Below are 12888 nucleotides of genomic sequence, written 5' to 3'. Positions count from 1 at the left end.
CCTTTCTTCTGAGGACAGGTACCTACTGGGAGAGAGGACCAGGGGGACACTCCTTTCACATAGTGGGCACAGTGCTCTCACAGGCAGCAGGATGCCTGCAATGCAGGATCTGCTCAGCTGGACAAGGAGAAAACTCCTCTCTTCATCTTGCAGGAGTAACCAAGCTTCCAGGCCATACTGTACACCACACGAGAGCATCTCTTCCTTCTCTTGAAGGTGAACCATAGGAAGCAGCATCAAGAGACGTATTTGCTTTAGCTGATTAGTTAGATACTTGCCTGGGAAGGGAGGAAGCTGGGGGTTAGACCCTCCTTCTTGGGATGGGTATGCATTTCCCTTCAGGTTGTCACTGCACTAGTTGTGGGTTAAAGAAAATCCAACACAGACCCGGGAGAATGGGCTAGGCCTTTCAACCATCTTCCTCCAAGTTGAGTGCCCTAACCACTAGCTTACAATCGTATTCCTTCTTGCCTTTTCTCGGGCTGCCTCTGTAGCTCTTGCATGCCCAGCTGCACTGTGGCTCCGTTTCAAGAGGGAGAATGAAGAATGCTCTTGCCCAAGCGTACCCTATGATCTGGTGGTTAGAGCACTCTTTAGGGAGTGAGTGGGCTTAATCCCTGTTAGGCTGATCAGTCCTTTTTGCTTCCTGATTTAATCCTTTACTATCCAAAAGGCAGATACCAACACCACTTCTGACTGTCTTAAACTCTTTGTGCATCTCCTAGAGACTTGTGCAGTGTTCTGGCACAGTATTCATGCATCGAAATGATTCTGCAGCAGAGCTTTGTGTGCCTGTCTCTGCAGAGCATGCACTTTTGGACATAAAGTGAATAAAGATGGAAATGCCCAAGGAATATTTATATGGGAAGAACAAATGAATCGGGGTAAAACAGTGAAAGGAGGATTGGATTAGCGTTTGTGCAAACCTGCTTGTGCAGGTAAGATTTAAAGATTTAAAAAATGGGATGCCACCTTGATCATCTGCAAAGTTTCACAGACAGCACTGCTCAGGATCTCATCCTGAAGTGCTTCAGTCCTTGAGAGTAGCCATCACTCAGAAACCCATACAAGATTTATTCATGGTTTAAAAAGAGGCAGCACATGCTTTGGAGGCCTGTTTCTCTATGCTAGCACCTTTACATGACTATGCATATGTGGTTTCTGATTTCGACTACTTTGATTACATTTCTCCTTGTTTGAATATTGGCAGGGATTTTGTTCGCAAGTTTCTTGTTTTTGTTTTATTGGAAATAAAAGTTACAAGTGACCCGTGAATCTCATGGGTTCTTACATCAATAAAAAATAGCTAAATCTTCTCCTAGAAAGTATGATGTGTGATATGCTTCTAAAGTTACTATCTAACTAGTCAGTTAAAAGAAGTGCTAATGCAGAGTCCAAAGGTTTTTAACATCTTAGTGTTTACCAAGTTTATACTACAGCTTAGCCAACTAAAATCATCTTCCTATGCTACAATGTGTTTTAATTTTTTTCTATCTTTGCAGAAATGTTTAGGGAGTATTGAGCTGAAGGTGTCCTGATTCACTTATACATCTTTGTACCCACATATCTTTTACAGCTAAAAATATTTCAAAGCTGCTTTTAGATTTTCCCACCTTCCAATGTGGAGTATTCCTAAGATGCAATGATCTGCTGGTACCTAGAGAAAGAGACACATGAATGTGCTTCTATGTCCCTGTGGGTTTTTTCTGCCTTTTTTTTTTTAATACATTTTTTTTTAATGCAATCCTGTGCTATAGTATAGAGAAGAAAATGTGCTAGGCTTGTTGACTTGTAACCTGCTGTATTTTGACTTTTAATATCAAAAAGATGTGATTAATAAAAGCAGAAGAAAAGTTTTCAAAGCTTTTGAGACCTCTTTGGGGAGCCTCAAAATCAGTGATGGAAAGCAGAAAACATACATTTCCTATCATACGTTTTTTCCAATTTCCAAAACATATATAATTATGGCCAATCCTGTTTAAATTATACTCTGGAAAAAAAAATTATTTAAATAGTAGAAGATTCCACTGCATTAGGAAAAGCTTCTAGCTGCATGAGAGAGGCTGTGTCTAGCCGCCTAGAAACGTGGTTGAAGTCCAAACTGACCCTGCTGAAAGGATCAGAAAACTGTGCTATCCCTGCTAGGCAGTATTCGCATACGGGTGGTCAGGGACAAATTTACTGAAAAAGCTAGAGGAGGAGAGCAGTGGTGGAGTAAGAATTGCTAAGCTAAAACATTTAGAACGCTGAGGGCAGATACCCAGCCTCCCTGGCACTTGTGGGGTGTTAGGAAGGTCCCATTTCACACCTGTTTGACTTTAGAAAAATCCATGGGATTATTCCCTTTCCTGCCCTTCAAAACTTTTTTAAGAAGTTGAATGGAAAATGGTGTCTTTGAAATGTTTCTGATTTTTATTTCTTCATGAACTGTTTTGCCATTTTCCCACCATTCTCTTCTGAAAGAAAAGGAATTTCTCAGCACTTCTCTCCCATAATGCAGTATTAAGAGGTTGAAAAGGTCAGGTTGTAACATTTTTCATTAGTAGGCTTAGACCAAATAGATGATTGGAAATAGCCTTGTTTTGGTTCTATTTAACCAAAGAAATGTAGAAATTACTACTGCAGCTATTTTCAGCCCTATTGGTATACATTCAGTAGAGCATAAGGAATAAACTGGTTTCAAAGACAAACCAGCTACATGAGTCTTAACAACAACAGGTCCCTGTAGGACAGCCACGTGTTCAAAGATAAATAGAAATTTCTTTCCTCTCTGGTAGGGCCTGAGAGATGAGGCAGGAGAGCTCCTGGGAAGGCTCAAAAATCAGTGCTTGAAAAGGTGCATGTGTGTGGGGGTAAATGTGGGCAAGGGAGTGTTACCTGCAAGCTCTTGAATAGCACCTTGCACTTCTGATTCTCATCCTGGAGCCCAAGGCGATGTCTGACTTTACTGGGCCTTTGAATTTTAACCTGTTTACATATAAGCTATACCCGGGTGAAGGAAAGTACACAAAGTGGCTGGGGGTGGATGAGAGGTAAGACACAGGGATACTGAAATGCTTTTTGTTCTCTCCGGGCAGAGGTGAGCAGGCCGAGGAAGCCTGCTTTTCTCTCTGCTCTTCTTTCCCCAGGCTTATGCAGCGTTTGGAGACGTGTCATTTATTCACTACACAGGTTGTGCTTCTGACTCCAGGTCTGGCCAGTGACAGTCAGAGATTACGATGACTTTGATGACATTTGATGACCGTGGGGTGTTTGGGTGAAACGACTTGCTCTCAGTCTAAATAAATCTCCTCATTGCATGCTCACAGCAGGGTCTTTGGGAGAGGAAGAGAGCGGGGAGATGAGCTGTAGTTTGCGGTACAGCCCTGCCGCCCGCTGCATGTGAGGTGTTTTGGTGGGGTTTTGCCTCAGGAAAACCAGTGCCGTTTCTGCCACACTGGTGCAGAGAGGCTCAGTCGGATACATCCAGGCTTTGGTGCAGTACCTTTAAGCTCTTGGATATCCCTCATTGTTTTTGAGTACTTGTATATTTAAGCAGAGCTTTTTGTGCTGGGTTGGACTGGTGCTATAATGAGCACTAAATGACCTGAATTCCTTCCCTTCCTCCCTTTTTCAAGTTGTCAATATCTTATTTTTAGAAAGAGCACAAAAGAAGCAATGGTGAGGGGAAAGAGGAAACTGCTCCCAGTGCTAAAACCTTGTTTTGAGTTGTGGACGTAATGACGAGATGTATTGCCTTTATTGCCTTTTCTAGTTCTGCAGATTAATGATTGATTCACCAGGAAATGTGATGTTATTGCAAATGTGGGGCCTAATTTGGATTTTGTTGCTTGGGAGTTGCCTGGGTGGGGAAGGAAAGTGGGATCCAGACGTTATTTTTGCTCCTTTTCTCAGCCTTGGGAATGTACATGTTCAAAAAACATTTGTCTCGCTCCTTTTGCACGGTCTGCTCGTCACTGCCATTTGCTGAAGCAGACCAAATACTGCGAGCACAGGGGAGCCCAGACTGCACACTTACTCTGCCCTGTCAGGCAGTAGCTACATTTTAGAAGGAAACCGCAGCACAAAAGTGGGATCTCAGGTTCCATGCAGTGTATGCAAAGCAGTTTCATTTAAAATGTCAGGTTTACCTTGGCAGAGCCAATCTTTAGTAGGGATTAAGGCTGCAAAAACCACTGAATCATACTCTGTGTTTCCATCTGTGTGCCAGGTCACAAACATAAATTGTAATGTTGGCCCTCATCCGTCATCACATAACGCTCTGGCATATTTTTTCATTCCCCGAATATGAGTGGAATGAGAAGGTTACTTGGAAAGTCATCTGTCTGAGAAGCTGTCCTGTTACAATTAGCGGGCAATCTTGAATTTCATCTCTGGAAGATTTTGAAGTGAAGAGGGGAGGGAATGGGATGTCTATAGTAGGTTACCAGAGCCTCTGGAAAGCCAATCCGACCATGACCCAAAAGGCCGAAGCAAAAAAAGTTGGAGGAATCAGACAATGCTATTTTTTAAACAAAAATGTGCAAAGATGACCTCAAACAGCCAAATTTGGATCTAGATATGAGTTTAAATTTCAAGCAATTCTGAATTTCAGGGCTATTTAGAGGTGGGAGTTTGTTTTGGCTTGCAACTGGTACCAAGAAATCGCTTTCCTTTCTAAAGGCTTCTCAGACGCCAGAGTGAATGAAAGGCAGCTCTTAGGTGGGGGCAGTAGAATAAGGGAAACCAGCAGACAACTGGCTGGGGGTCGTAGATGTTGGATAATCAAAAGTTAATAATGATGACCTTGCAAGTTGTCTGAAGCTGCTTTCTTCCTCTGCAGCTCTTCACATCTGTACTGCAAGTCAAGGACTGCTGTCCTTAGACGTTCTTCTCTCACAACACCTGCAGGTTGTGTACAATCTGATTTGGCAGTATTTTTTAGAGACCTGCAACCGCCAACCTAAACCACCCTGGTGCTACAGTAAGGCAAGAAGGGCTTTTTTTCATACCACTTATATTTCTTTCAAATATGCAGAGGACATTATCCTTTCAACAGCTTTCAGACAAACTGCAAAAGAAACTTTGTACTTCAAACTTTTGTGATAAATATGCTTTCTCTCTTTTTTTTTTTTTTCATTTCTTGGTCAGGAAATGTATTACCATTTTTCCACCGGCTGTAGTGTGGGATATTAGACGGTCTGAGAGGAAAATAAATGCTTAAGGCTTCCTTCCTCTGGCACTTCATTAATGCCAAGAAGGAGGCTGGGTAGTGTTGCTTTAATTAGCAGGCTTTTGTTAAAAGAAGTGGTTGGAACTACCTGATTGCAGTTTTACCCAGCAAAACAAACACAAAAATTACATCCTAGAAGAGAACGTTGCCCCTAGCAAGAACAATTCTTATAAGATATTTGGTTATATGTGTCATACTTCACAATTTTATTCCTGACTCCTGCTGGGGACTGACTTAGGCCTTGAAACATGAGGACTGTGTTTCCTGTACTAACTAGTTTAACTGCTTGGTGACTTGGCATTACTGTTTGTTTGCCCACTCTCTAAATCTATGTGTCGTGTAGTCTTTTGTTAGATAGGTTTATTAGATATTTTTTCTAGTGCTCCTGGGTTTCCATTGCTTGCTCAATTCTACCTGAACTACTTCCCTTTTGTGTTTGCTGTCAGTCTGCTCATATGAGGTAACGCTGAAAATCACGGCATTTGGGCCCTGACAGGGTGGTGCTCGGTGCGAATGTTTGGTCTCATCCTGGATAACACCCACAGAATTTCGTAGGTGTCCAGTGATGTGTAGAAGAACCATGATTTGGCTGCAGGAGCAGGAATTTCTGCAGCCAAATTTATGCACCATGCAATTTATGCACCATTGCCATGGTGAATTCTGTCGGCGTACACACAAAGACATTGCTTCACGCATACGTCTCTCTGCAAGGCAGTCCTACAGCATACCGTTCCACGAGAAAATTTTCTCCTGAACCCTGGCAGTGCATGCCTGGGTTGCTTCCTGAAGTATGAAGCTTTCTATTTTCTCTCTGTTTTTATCTTACCATCATTATTGCTGTTTTTGTAATTTATGTAATTCTGGTTTGAGTTCCCGTGAGCTCTTCCCCAGCACTGTTCCAGTTTGTTCTGCAAGCACATATTAGGCAGCAAATTACAAAAGAACTGTTTCTAAATGGGGAGCATTTTGAACAAAAGAAGAAAACTGTAATTATTCCAATGAGGATTTGAGCAACCCATCAGAATTAACAGTGCTGCTTTTCCAAATGTGCCACTGTTTTGATTAGCTTATGTGCTTATACAATCCCCGCCGTGGCAGTGACCGTAACTGAATGCCTGTAACCGCAGGCAGAAAGCTATTAGAGCCCATCCACAAAAAAGCAGCTATTTCAGTTTTCTCATCAAAAGTCTACAGTGCCCAAGTGATGCCAGCTAAGTATTTGTTTCTGTGGGAGTGTTATCTCTTTCTACCATTCAAAATACTTACTTTTCCAGAATGGCTTAAACTTGATCTACTAATATTGTTTTTAAAAAGTGCATTCTTCAACACATTCTTCTGGCAGTGCCAAAAAACAACCCTTGAAGCTGAAAAAACAACCCTAATTTTGTTGACCACTTGAGGGAGGTGGTGTGTTGTCTGGAGGGTGGAAATGAAACCAGTGTTGTTACTAGCTTGCAATAGAAATATCAAAGTTTTGAGCCTTTTGTAGGGAAAAGGGAATACAGGACTTCGGCAGTGACTGCTTTTCCTCATGAAGCCATTCCCCTTGCAGTCTATGATAATTCATTTGTGACTAGCCAGTTTCTGCTTTCTGAAGGGCATACAGCTTACAGAATAAAGAAAAATTAAGTCAGACCAAGTAAATGTCTTCGTTCTCGTCAGACACAAATTAGAAAAAACAAAATCTAAGGAAGGATTTTAAAAGCCGACAGAACAAAATGTGAGATTTCAATAGCTGTGCAACATATTTTTCAGAATAAGAATGTTTACTGACTGGCCTGAACTCAAGTAAAATTATGAATATAAAAGTTCTTCATTCCGCTCAATGAGTTATGTGGAATACTTGGAGACCCGACCTTTTATCCCTTCTGTCCCACGGACATTTGGCCCGGTGGTGCTGCAGAACGGCCGAGGTAAAGACAATACAAATGTGATACAACGTTTTTCCATTTGATGGACTTGGAGGTGAGCCTAGAGTCTGGGAGAAATTAGGAACAGAAACATTTCAGAGCAATCGTCAGACCTGGGGTTCGGGCCCACCTCCTCAAATGAAAATGGAACAAAAAAAAAAGCTATGCAAAAGGAGCAGCCCAAGCCCCTGCGTGGGGCACTGCGTACAGCAGAGCTGCAGAGGGAGGAACCGCAGAAGCCCCACTCATCCAGCACGTCGTCACCAATGGTGGCTAGCTCCATGTCCTCTGAAGACAGTACTGCGAAGTCCAGAGTAACGATCATCCTAGAAAATAGAGCTAGAGTGGATTGAGAAGTGGAGACATCAAAACTGACTAAAGCAGAACACCAGGTTTTATTTTCTGAGTAGAACAGAAGCTGCTGCATGTCTTTTCTCCTGTTTATAAGTCCTAGCTTAGTGTTTGGCCTTTCCAGAGCAGGATGACAACAGCTGATTTATACTCGGCCAGCAGTGCTTTATAACCCCGGGATCGTCTTCTGTCCTTGTCCACCGAACCAGTTCTTCTCCATCCCGCATCTGAGACGCTGAGTCTTCCTGGCTGAGGGTGGTACTTTGCATTCTTCCTTGTTGAATACCATCCTGTTTTTTTCATGTAACTTCAGTTTTCAGGATCATTCTGAGCTCTTCAGCATGTCTGAAGCTCCACCCTTCCCATTGTCTGCAAACTTAATAAGGACTTTCTGTTTTCCATCACCTAGACTGTTCATGAAAATATGCTCGCTGAAGGTCATTTCCCCCAAACCCCGGTTAACAGAGATTGGCTTAAATCTAAAACACATTTAATTGTTTTCATAAAGCTTTATATATGCCTACTGTAACTCAGGATATTATGTATTTAATGTAAGCCTTGTAATTAGCTGAACTTTCTAAAACATATAGTATAATCTTTGCAAGGAATGAGGTACCGCAAATGTGGGTAAAGACTTTTCCAAATAAGTCCCTTTAAGTGTGTATCCTGTTTTCTAAAAAGGTTAACTGTCCCTTATAGATCATCATTTAGATTAGATATTAGGAGGAATTACTTTACTGAAGGAGTGGTCAGGCACTGGAGCAGCCTGCCCAGGAAGGTGGTTGAGTCACCATCCCTAGAGGTGTTTAAGAAATGTCTAGATGTGGCACTTCAGGGCATGCACTAGTGGCAGAGATTGTAGGGGTTTGGTTTGGGGTTTTTTTTGTGTGTGTATGGTTGGACTCGATGATCTCAAAGGTCCTTTCCAACGATGAAGATTCTATGATTCTCTGATCAGGCTTCCTACATGAAATATGTTAGATTTAGGAATCTGTGCTCAATGGTTTGTGCGCTGCGGAGGGTTTCTGTCTCTTCCTGCTTATCTGCGACTTTTACTCTGGCATTAAATAGAGTTTGAACCCCAGAACAAAAAATAACTGTGTGAAATTTCAGATTACTAAGAAACTGAAGTCTGCAGGGAAGTGAGGGCTCCGAGTGACAATTTTGACACAAGTAAAGCTCAGCCTCCGTATTAATAAGAACATGCTGATGAAGTGTCAGAAACAATATCCTGTAGCTAAATATGTTACAATAGTCTTCTTTTCTTCACCAACAAAATAGATTTTATCCTACACACTTACATCATGTTGACTGCTAATTTTGACAAGGTCTGTGCTGTCCTACATTTAGCTGGCAATATTTTAAGAAGCCACAAAACCTCTCATTTATTATCCTCTCACTTTTTATTTTTCTGTGTTTTGTCTGCTTGACTAATATTTTCTTCCATGACAATTCTTCTACCAGGGGCATGCAGAACCCCTTTTTGCATATTAACCCAATCAACTATGACTGCTTTTATTTGAATTCCTAAATGGCACTTCTAAAAGGACCTAGAAGTGCTTGTTATTCCCATATGAAGGAGACAGCAGTAAGTTAGATAACTGACGATGGAAAAAAAAAATACAAAATGTTTGATGAGCTCCATACCAAAAAAGGGGAGTTAATATGACTGTTTTAAAATATGCATAGTATATATTACTTCTTAATCTTGACAAAGACTTACCAAAAATTTAAAAGATACAGATGAAATACAGTTAAGTTGCTAGTAAATGATAACTGCACACACAGCACTTCCCAATGCACTGTTTTTTAGCATGGATTGGATCTGATTTGTCTAATGCAAGCTTTCTTAATTTTCGCCTTTCTTTACCGTCATAGTATTTCCACGTGATTGTCTGATTGCTACTTTCATTGCTGCTGAATCTATCAGTCAGGGATTTCTTGGGATTTGGTTTATAAAGATGAAGACCAAACAGTCTCGGCTCACTGCCTACTTCAAAAACACCTACCTTTTCGCATTCCTGGTAGATGTAATGCTCAAATAACATACTTCTTTAAGTAAGGAGATAGTTTTCAGTTGGTGAAGTCTTTGGTAGGTATTATAAGGGCACTGATAAAAATGTTTAGAATCCATTTTTTAGCTAAATTATTGTTTATTACATTTAAAAAGAGCCAACGGCAGAAGGTTGCACCCATGGAGGGTGAAGGGTTCAGGTAGTTTACATCTTAAAAAAAAACCCAAACAACCCACAAACAAAACTACCTTAGTCAAAGAATTCTGCTGTAAATATGTCTGGGAGTGGTTATGCATTTTATTATCCCCTCTTTAGATTAGCTTGTTACTTTATACTTCACTGCTGGTGATTGAAATAAAAGTTATGTTCACATCTACTCAAGCTAGTGGAGGGAAAATAGACATAGCAGAAGACTTCCGCTGTGAGCTACGGTATGGTGAGATTTGTTACACCACACACCGAAACACAAGCTAATATAATGCACTGCAGTGCACACGCTGTTTCCAGGACTGATTGATGACATTTCCATATATAGTTAGGAGTAAGACATTGCTTTTGAAAATAGAATTAAAACTTTCCCTTTTTAGGAGCAAGCACCACTTTGGCAACACAATCAGCCCCAAGTACATTAGTTCTTTCGGTCAAAACATTAACAGGGTACTTTGTTAACAAAATGTTCAGGTCATGATGAGGTCAAAGCATGAACTGTAAGACTTTTTATGAGCTAAATGTTTCCAAATAGCACTCCAAGTTGAAAGTGCTGAAATTAAAGCTTTTCTCCTGTAAACAGGGTGTTGCTGAGATGAGTATATGTGGGTTTTTTTCAATTACTCAGCATAAGGTTATGGGACTGTGCAATGACATGCATCTGCTGAGCAAAGACAGATGTCACCAGAAACATCTGGATGGTAGGAACGCTTCACGGAAAAGATAGTAGAGACATATTTGTGTTGCCACTTTCTGTCTCTCTTGCCAGCTTGACAACTATTTGCCTGTTTTCCATAATGAAAACTTTGTGCAACAACGTGTTGTCTCAATTGTAGACATGAAACTGATATTCTGATCTAGTTAGCAAAATAATGTTTCCCCCTTGTATTCCTACTTCCGTAGTCAAGTCTAGATTTGCAAATCCCTGTGGATGTTCATTCCCAGTGGGATGGATTATTGGCAGGTGGGAGCTCACCAGCTGAACTGAAGGTAGGTAGAGGTGGCACTGGCTACTCCATGACATTCCCATGAAGAGTGAGATATGATTTTGGATGCCGTTTTAATGTAGAAATTATTTTACTTTGCTACTATATTTTTAGTGACACAGTTTGTACTATGGAGGAGGTAAATCGTAATTAAAATTTATATAGTATCTACTGATGTACAAGATAGTTCCTATACAACTAAATCCACTCCTTACCCCTCATCAGAACACAAATTAGCAGCAACAATGCAAGGTATTAATGTGAGATAATTTTGAAAAGAACAGCCATGGCTAAAAGCATCTGAATTTTGAATAGAGAGCCTAAGCTCCTAAACTCTGCACGGCAAGTCATCACGTAATGTAGACATTCCCAAAATTGCATGTGAGTCTGCGCAAGTTTCAGCTACCCAAAAAAATTCCAAGTTTTGTTTTGTTGTAAGAAAAGACGCAAAACACGGGCAATGCTCACCCAAATGTTTTTATGCACATTTTTCTACTACCCTGAATGAAGCATGACAATGTTAACTCTGAAATCCCCAGAACTGCTGCTTGCATCCAGAAACGCAATATTGTTATACAAGTGCATCTAATTTGCTTTGTACACAAGAGAAAATTGAAAGGAAAACTGTTGAAATAAATGGCATTGAGCTAGAACTGGGCTGTCTGTTTTGCCTGTCAGGCCACGAGTAGCTTCACAGTAGAAATTATGACAGACTTCAGCATTGTGGTCTTAATAGACAGGATCACGGTTTTGGACATTGCCCTGAGTTTGTCGTGGAAGCAATGAAGTTGAAGACAGCATGAATTGGCATATTATTTGTGCAAGACAATGTTCAGGAGAATACAATATGAAGTTACAGAGCTCAGAGGAGAGGTTTTTTTTTTTATTACATACACTTTATGATATAATCTGGAGGGTTCTGTAGTTAGCATTTAGTCTGCATTTAGCCCTTTACGTTAAATGACTATAATGTGGTTAATAGAAAAATCTGTTGTAGTGACTCAAAAGCAACAACATTTAAAAAAGTGAGAGCCGAAAACAGATGTTTTCCATTGCTTCTTTCTGATCTCCTGAATTCAAAGTGACGTTCAGACTAGTAAACAGAATAAAAAACTACATTAAATAAAGGTAATGTCAAATATAAATTTCAATTCCTTTCTTGTACTGTTGCAAAAATTGTCACAGTGGTCTAAACAACATAAAATGAGATCTAGCTAGTATAATTCCATCCTGCTCCTCATTCCGAAGTACAAAATTATGTGTTTCATTCTGGATCTTGTTTAATTTGATAAATGCTTGTGCCTTATTGACATACCAATTACAAAAAAAAAAAAAAAGGCAAAAAGGCTAGATAAAAGGGGGAAATCTGAGGAATGACTGACAGTCATTCCTCATTTTTGAAATGAGGTACAATGAAAGTGCCACCATAGAGGGGAGGCTGTTCTTTGGGATCTCTATTTTAAAATTTTGTCTCTGACTTCTATTACTTCAGTACATTATTTTGAGAAATTGAAAAAGGCAAAAGGGAAGAACTACATTTGGAATATATATACCTAGCTACAGCAGGGGTGCAGATCTGCAGCTGTGAACCGGCACAGCTCCTCTCATGAGAGATACAGCTGTAGCTCTATATACATCCTCCCTGCTACGGGCAAGCTACCCGTGGATGTGTTAGCTGGATGTGTGTGTCATGGCCAACCCACCATGCAAATCCCAAGGAAAATTCCTGGATCAGGACAAGCTACGGCAGCTAGATGTGGGGTGTCCCTCCTACCACTTATCACTGTGTGGGAAGCATAGGCGATTGTCAACCTGTGATAATACGGTTGGGGATATGACTGACCACTCTTTATACAGTATGAATGCTAAATGTGGTTTTGGGGTCTCAGGGAATCATTTCTGCTTGTCCTGTTCTGGATGAAAATACTGGTACCGCAGTTTGCAGTGGCAGAATAGCTACCTCACACCATGCCAACTAGAGAGAGATTGTGTAACCTGTGCCCACAAGTTGGGTCCCGTAAATGAGTCCAATATTATAAGAATAAGTGAAGAGAAATAATAAAGTGAGATAACCTTAGCAATGACTACTGGTAAAAGATCTGTAAACTGGATACACAATGTACTGGAGCAGTCAAGCCAAAAGAAGTTTTTACTGCAACTCAAAAGGCATGTTAAAATCCTGTGCTGTAATCAAGAATACATGCCCC

The sequence above is a fragment of the Larus michahellis genome, chromosome 3 (assembly GCF_964199755.1).
Source record: "Larus michahellis chromosome 3, bLarMic1.1, whole genome shotgun sequence".
Taxonomy (NCBI): Eukaryota; Metazoa; Chordata; class Aves; order Charadriiformes; family Laridae; genus Larus; species Larus michahellis.
The sequence above is the reverse complement of the archived record's forward strand: the minus strand, read 5'-3'. Positions refer to the sequence as shown.